The sequence below is a fragment of the Rhinatrema bivittatum genome, chromosome 4, assembly GCF_901001135.1.
Source record: "Rhinatrema bivittatum chromosome 4, aRhiBiv1.1, whole genome shotgun sequence".
Lineage (NCBI taxonomy): Eukaryota > Metazoa > Chordata > Amphibia > Gymnophiona > Rhinatrematidae > Rhinatrema > Rhinatrema bivittatum.
The window spans coordinates 422,213,830-422,221,413 of record NC_042618.1 but is presented as its reverse complement, the minus strand read 5'-3'; the positions used below and the strand labels follow the sequence as shown (position 1 = coordinate 422,221,413).

At 47.6% G+C, this 7,584-nt stretch overlaps 1 long non-coding RNA gene across 1 annotated transcript; it reads left to right on the top strand.

Annotated features, from left to right (window-relative positions):
- Window positions 1-371: 371 nt before the first annotated feature.
- On the top strand, window positions 372-2,268 carry LOC115089555. Its single transcript, XR_003856162.1, has 3 exons — window positions 372-607; window positions 1,136-1,253; window positions 1,349-2,268. It is a non-coding gene; the product is annotated as an uncharacterized LOC115089555 (long non-coding RNA).
- The last annotated feature ends 5,316 nt before the right edge of the window (window positions 2,269-7,584 follow it).

Genomic DNA, 7,584 nt, shown 5'->3' with positions numbered 1-7,584 from the left:
ATTATTATGATGTATGGATATTGTGTGCTGGGAAAGTATTTTTCTAGTGAATTAATCTTGTATGTAGTTTGAGGTTTAAATTTAATTCTGAGTGTACCTTTGTGTGCAGGAAAATAGTTTGCAAGTTTGAATTAATTCTATGTTCTCCATAAGAGTAAATTAGTGATTTACATCTAATTGTAATTAACCCTGAATTTAGTAATTGATTAATTTTTAGTTCTACTGCTAGTCATTCCCAATCTAACATAAAACACACCTAAATTTGATTACACATATTCACTCCTTAAACAGCTTTAAATCACATTAGCAGCTCAAGATGTAGGCAGCGGTCCAGCAGTGAAATGGGGACTATCCAGTCTTTTAGACCGGGTGCCACATATATCATTATCTACATATTGGTGAAAGGTTGTATATGTGCAGCCAGAGCAAAGATTTCCTGGTGCTCAGAGAATGAATCCGATCTCTGGAGACCAGAATAGCAGACCTGGCGGAGGCAACAGAGGTTCAAGGATATAATAGAGCAGTCCCAACTTCAGTCTGGCATCCCCTAGGCTGCTTTGGAGGAATAGGTTTAGCTGGTTGGAATGGAGACCATCAACGTGGTGTGGTAGGAAGTGATTTTTATGGTTAAAAATTCCATGTGTGGTAGGAAAAAGTAGTGGGGGTGTCATGCCACTGGCCAAGATGCTAATAGATTAGACAGGCTAATAAAATTGGCAACGCAACAGAAATGAGAGATTTCAAGTTCCCCAATATTAATTGGACAAATGACACATCAGGACATGCTAGGGAGCCGGAGCGGCTCAAGGTAATCTGCTGCCTGAGGAAAGGGATGAGATGGTGCCCTCTCTGCCCTTCCCTCTCCCTTTCCCATACATGCACACACACATATACACTCATTCACTTCTCTCCCTCTTCCATACACACATGCACTCTCATTGTTTCTTCTCACCTCAATTCTCATTAGCCACAGGAGCCTCCTCTTTCTCCAGGTCTGCAAAATTCTGCATAATTTTGTAAACTAGTAAGAAGAAGTTTGGGTGTGCATAAGGCTATTGGAAGTGGTTAAAGTTGATTTAAAGTGGATATCAGTATGAAAATTGATGATTACATGGGCATGTATATATGTTTTCAGGTGGAGACAAAAGGTGTTCTCCTGAATAATTCAAGTGGTATCAAGGAGCTGATTTTTGAGTGAATTGTTTGGTATAAGAGCAGCTGGTTCAGTGTTAAAATCGTTTGAGTAAATTTTGGTAAGTGTATGAGTGGTGTGTCATGGATGGTTGTATTTTTAATGGATAGGATTAGTGGTTTAGTGTGGCTTATAATATATGGGATATCATTTCAGATTCAGTATGCCCCCTGATGAATCCTTTTTGGAGAAACAAGGGCCTCTTATAGGGTGATGGATCATTAAAAGGAAGAAAAATCGCTAACAGTCAAGACTCTCAAGCGAGATTGTGGCTCATTGAAAACATGGGAAGATCTCAGTATTAATCATTTCATAAAAACATGTATGGATGTTTATAAAAAATGTTTTTTTCTGTGATGTAAACCGGGTATAGGTTGGATAATAAGAATTGTAAATGGCTTGTAAGCCATAAGGTTATATAATATCTGTATTCACATATGTATACATAGACTTACCCACATCTGCTTGATAGTCAATGTAGTATGGTTGTACTAATGACAATGTCTTGGTATTTTAAATTGAATGTATGGGTCATAGTGTGAATGTGTATAAGAGTGAGTGTTGTGAAGCCATCGAGACACACTTTATGGTATGTGTTAAGTAATTTTGTGATAATAAAATTTGTATACTCTCTTGTATAAATGTGTGTGTTACTATAGTCGTTGAGAGTATAGACAACCTCACCCATATTGTTTACCTGATTTCAGGATATGTGCCAACTGCCAAGAAAGGGTTACATTTCTGTCTTCTAATTTGACCTCTACAATGTCACACGAAAACCATCTTTGTAATCTTAAGTGAAATTTGTAGAAGGACTGAGACTTTGAGAGATTTTGCATACTGGATCCATTGGCTAAAAATGTGTCACAAATGCTTTTCACTGTATACAGAACTTAAGTGCTTGATGGAAGCAGGTTAACAGTATATTCCAAAGTGAAACTCTCCATGCTGTTTATCCAAAGCTCTTGGTGACCCTCAGACGGCTCCTATACTTATTTTAATTCATTCAAGCTTTCACATGAATATAATGTAATGTATTTTTACATGTCAGCAGCAGCTCTGAATGTACCTCCTGCCCATCCTCCCTGGCCTCATGGCCTTTTTCTCTGCAAGGGTTTTCAAAACTGCCATTAAAAAAAAAAAAAAAAAAAAAAGTTGTCTGAAAAGGAGAGATGTTTGTGCTGCTATTTTTCCGGTCATTAGTGGGAGGAGGGGGGTGGGGGGAGAGAGATTTAATTCTGCTGAAAAATCCACAGACACTATCATGACACTGCCTGAGGGAAAGGATCAGCCCTCCAGCCTTCCCTCCAGCTGCTGAGAGCAAAAGGTGAACTGCCAGCGGGAAGACAGCTCAGAAGCAAAAGTGAGTGGCACCCAAGCTTTTGTGGTTGGTTTTTAAATAAAATTAGAGTTTATTTTCAGTCTGTATTTTGAGACTGCATTTGGGTGCAGGGATGATCCTCGTTCATAATTTAGCAGGGCAGCCTGATCAGTCAACTTTTTGCAGCTGAGGCCAACCTTATGGGCATCGTTAATTAGCCATGACACTGCAGCTCATATACTGTATCCAGCTTCCAGCTTCCAGAAATGTGGAGATGCATGAACTAACTAAATCCATAACTTACTCCTCTTAGCTCTCTTATTTAGGTCAGAGCTGTGCATACTGCCTTAGCAGCATTTTGGTGAAGCACGTTTGTCACTTGGCTAATCCAGGTAATTTATTCGCATGTGAGCCCTCACTAACAATACCCCGGGGATTCTGATGCTGAAGGCTTGGGGCTTCTTTCTGTGGTTCAGGATGTTGGTCTAAACCTGGGACTGGTAAGCATGATTTACTGGATGTGACACCTTTCCCACTAATGATGCTAAATCCAAGATTTCACTGGAAAAACTGCAAAGCAGTATTAAAATCAAAACAAACACAGGCACGAAAAGAAATAAAACATAAAGGTGAAATTAAAAAAATTAAAATAAGCAAGAAAAGCTGTCCCGAGGTGGCTCCCCAAGCTGAACCCACCCATTATAATGCATCCCTTTTTTCTGGGACTTCCTTAAATAAAAGCGCCCAGCTTTGACAAATGCGGAAGCCAAGCAAATTCACTACAGTCCCAGTGGTTTTTCAGAATGGAGGGAAGCAACCTGCTTCTAGGCCCAAGACGATCAATTTCACAGTCACTCAAATTATGTCCTGCACACCTAGATTTATTTATCCAATGAATTATTTAAAACAAAAGTTTACAGAAGCAAAACAGTCTAATACAAAAGCACACGACAGACAAAAGTGAATATACCATGTGTCCCTGTGGCCTACTTTGCTGCCAAGATTTTCCTAAAGAATCAATCTAGTTTCCTCTGTTATTCTTACAGATTCTCCCTTGTACCTGGAATCTCTCAATATGATTCTCTTCTCTCATAGGACTGAAATCCTCCAACAACTGCAGACGCCACAGAAAATGCAGATAGAAAAAATATTTCTCCTTCACAAAAATGGAATGCAACCAGATAAATGGCGGATTTCTAGCAAGCTGTTAGTTCTCCTGGATCCCACAGAGATTTGCAGAGTGATAAGCATTCTTTCCTTTGGGGACAAGGGGAAACTTTCTCATTCTCTTTTAGTAGGAAAACAACCTGTTGAGGCCCCGGGCCATGCTCCGGGTCCCCCACCTACCTCGAGGCCGGCCCGGGTCGCTGCGGTCCCGATTCGGCCTGTCCAGGCCTCAGCCGCGGCTCTCCCTCCTCGAGGGAGACACCGGCGTTCCTTCGTGGCTGGCCCGCCCCCTAGGACCACGCAGGAGCTGGGGATTTAAAGGGGCCAGTGCGGGAAACCACAGGACTGCCTCCAGATGACGTCAGACGCTCAGCCCTACTTAAGTCCTGCAGCTAGGCTTCTTCCTTGCCTTGCAACGAGGTTCACACAGTTCCTTGGTCGCATAGGGTCCCACCTAAGTCCAAGAGGTCCGGATCCCTACGGGCTCCTCCTGGGGGGATCTCGGACTTCCAGTGGCGAAGCCTCTTCCGAGTCCCCTCTGTGCCGCCTCCCGGCTGTGACGCTCACTGTCGGCCTCCACAGCATACCACCAACTGTCTCAGCCAGCCCAAGGGTCCACAATCGTAATAGTTTGCAAGGCCATGGACCCGGCGGATCTTGCAGGCTTGAAAGCCATCCTGGGTATGGCCCAGAGGCTGCAACAGCAGCAAACCTGCCTCGACGCCCTGATGGCGACGGTAAAGGGATTAGCCGACCGCCTTGGCGGAGCCACGGCCTCCAGTCCCTTGGTACCCGGATCTACAGCACCCATACAGATGCCCATACCTTTGCAGTTTTCAGGAGATGCGAAGCTTTGCTGAGGGTTCCTGAACCAGTGCTATATTCGATTTAACCTCCTTCCGCTTCAGTTTCCAACAGACCGGGTCAAGACAAGCTTCATTATCTCTCTGCTGGACGGGAGACCCCTTGCATGGGCCTCCAACCTCTGGGAGCGCCAGGACTCCCGCCTAGACAACCTGGTGCACTTCATCTTTGCCTTTAGGCAGGTCTTCGACGAGTCCTTCCGCAAACCCACTGCCACATCAGAGCTGTTCCAGCTGCGTCAGGGTAACCGGCCGTTGGCGGAACATGCTGTGGACTTCCAGACTCTTGCCGCCGAATTGAACTGGGGAAGTGACAGCTTGCACGGTATCTTTTTGGAAAGTCTCTCCCCAAGACTTCAGGATGAATTGGCGGCCAGAGACCTCCCAGATGACCTGAACGATCTCATTGATTTAACGGTCTGCGTGGACCGCCGCATCCAACGCCGGTTCCGAGAGAAGAGGTCGGCTCATAGGCCTTGGACCTTTGGAACCACTCCTTCCCGAAGCGGGAATTCTCCACCAGCTTCTCCAAAGGCCCAAGACACTGAACCCATGCAGGTGGGCTGGGGGCCTATCTCCCAAGAAGAAAGAAAGAGACGCCAGTCTCTGGGCTTATGCCTGTACTGCGGTGGCAAGGGCCATTTCATTGCCCGCTGTAGCGAGCGTCCGGGAAATGCTCGGACCTAGGGACAGTCAGGGAGCTAACCCTAGGTCACACCACCTCTGACTCCCCGTGCATCGTGCCGGTGACCTTACTCCTTCCTGATGGGGAGTTCGATACACAAGCCCTGATTTACTCTGGAGCCGGGGGTAACTTCATACTTAAGGACTTAGTTCAGCAACTCCAGATTGGGGTTCAACCCCAAAGGCCCCTTCTCCATGTGTCTTCCATTCAGGGGAAACTCCTTCCAGGCACCATCGCTACCTGCACCAAGCCTCTCACATTACGCACTGGCATTCTGCATCAGGAGGAGATCTCCTTCCTCATCCTAGAGAAGTCCATGCATCCGGTCATCCTGGGGCTACCTTGGCTTCAGAAGCACTCGCCTGTAATCTCATGGGATTCCCTCCAGGTGGCATCCTGGGGACCAGCGTGCTTCGATTCCTTTCTGGCTGCAGTCCCTCGGCCACCGATACCTCTCCTGAAGTTGACCGTGGCACTGCCACCCCACTATTTCGAAGTTTTTTCTAAAGAGAAAGCCGAGATCCTCCTGGAGCACCACCCCTTCGACTGCGCGATCAACCTGCTTCCGGGTACCACGCCGCCATGAGGACGGGTCTACCCGTTGTCCCTTCCTGAAACACAAGCCATGTCTGCATACAACCGGGAGAACCTGGACCGAGGGTTTATTCGACCATCTAAGTCCCCGGCTGGAGCAGGCTTCTTTTTCGTAGCGAAGAAAGACAGGTCCCTCCGACCCTGCATGGACTACCGTGGCTTGAACAGCATTACCCGCCGGGATCGGTATCCTCTGCCTTTGATCCCGGAACTTCAGGACAGACTACAATGGGCCAAGGTGTTCACAAAGCTGGATCTTCGTGGGGCGTATAACCTAGTAAGGATTTGTCCAGGCGACAAATGGAAAACTGCATTTAACACAAGAGATGGCCATTACGAGTACTTAGTCATGCCCTTCGGCCTCTGCAATGCCCCGGCAGTTTTTCAAAACCTCATGAATGAGGTTCTCAGAGACATGCTACACTCCTCGGTAATCGTTTACCTCGATGATGTGCTCATATACTCCAAGGACTTGGAGACGCACCGCCAAGATATCTGACGAGTACTACAGAAGCTGCGAGACAATCGACTTTACACTAAGTTTGAGAAGTGCCTCTTCGAGCAGGATTCGTTACTCTTCCTTGGGTACATTGTATTCTCCACAGGTTTTCTTATGGACCCAGAGAAGGTCACGGCGATCAGGGACTGGCCACAATCACTGGGGGGGTGAAGGCACTCCAATGATTCCTGGGGTTCACCAACTTTTACCAGCAATTTATCCCACACTACTCCCAGAAGGTAGCTCCACTGACGGCCCTTACCAGGAAGGGCGCCAACGCTAAGCGCTGGCCGCCGACGGCTCTACGAGCCTTCCAGGAGTTAAAGAAGGCATTCCTCCAAGACACTTGCTTCCGCCACCCTGACCTCCAACGCCCGTTCATCGTGAAGGTCGACGCCTCCGACATAGCGGTCGGGGCCGTTCTAAGCCAGTTATCCAAAGGAGGAATACCCCTGCCGTGTTCCTACTACTCACGCAAGTTCTCTCCCGCTGAGAGGAACTACGGCATAGGGGATAAAGAATTACTGGCCATCAAACTCACCTTTGAAGAGTGGTGCCAATGGCTGGAGGGATCCCAACACCCGATAACTGTCTACACAGACCACAAGAACCTGGAGTATCTGTGTTGCGCCCAGCGCCTTAATTCATGGCAGGCGCACTGGTCGCTCTTCTTCAGCCGTTTTAACTTTTCCCTCCATTACCGATCAGCCTCCAAGAACGTTCGAGCGGATGCTCTCTCCCGCATGACGGAGACTGAAGATGTCACCCACTCGCCTCAGTACGTTCTGGACCCGGCCAAGGTTCTTCTAGCAGCATCCGAGGTGGCTCCCGCAGGGAAGACTGTGGTGCCATCTCGTTCCCGTCGGAAAGTGTTAGCGTGGGCCCACGACTCCTTGACTGCTGGACATCCAGGAATAGCCAGGACCCTGGATCTTCTGTCAGAATTCTATTGGTGGCCACAGCTCAAGAGAGACATCCGCCTCTACGTCCAGTCATGTTCCACCTGTGCCCGGCAAAAACCCCTGCACGGATGCCCCTGGGGCCTTCTTCAGCTGCTACCCATTCCTACTGAGCCCTGGACCCACCTGTCCACTGACTTTATTGTTGATTTGCCGGCTTCAGACAGGAAGACCGTAATCTGGGTCACGGCCGACCGTTTCTCAAAGATGGCTCACTTCGTGCCTCTTGCTAAACTGCCTTTGGCACCAGAATTAGCTACCCTCTTTATGCAGCACATCTCCTGCCTACATGGCCTCCTGTTGC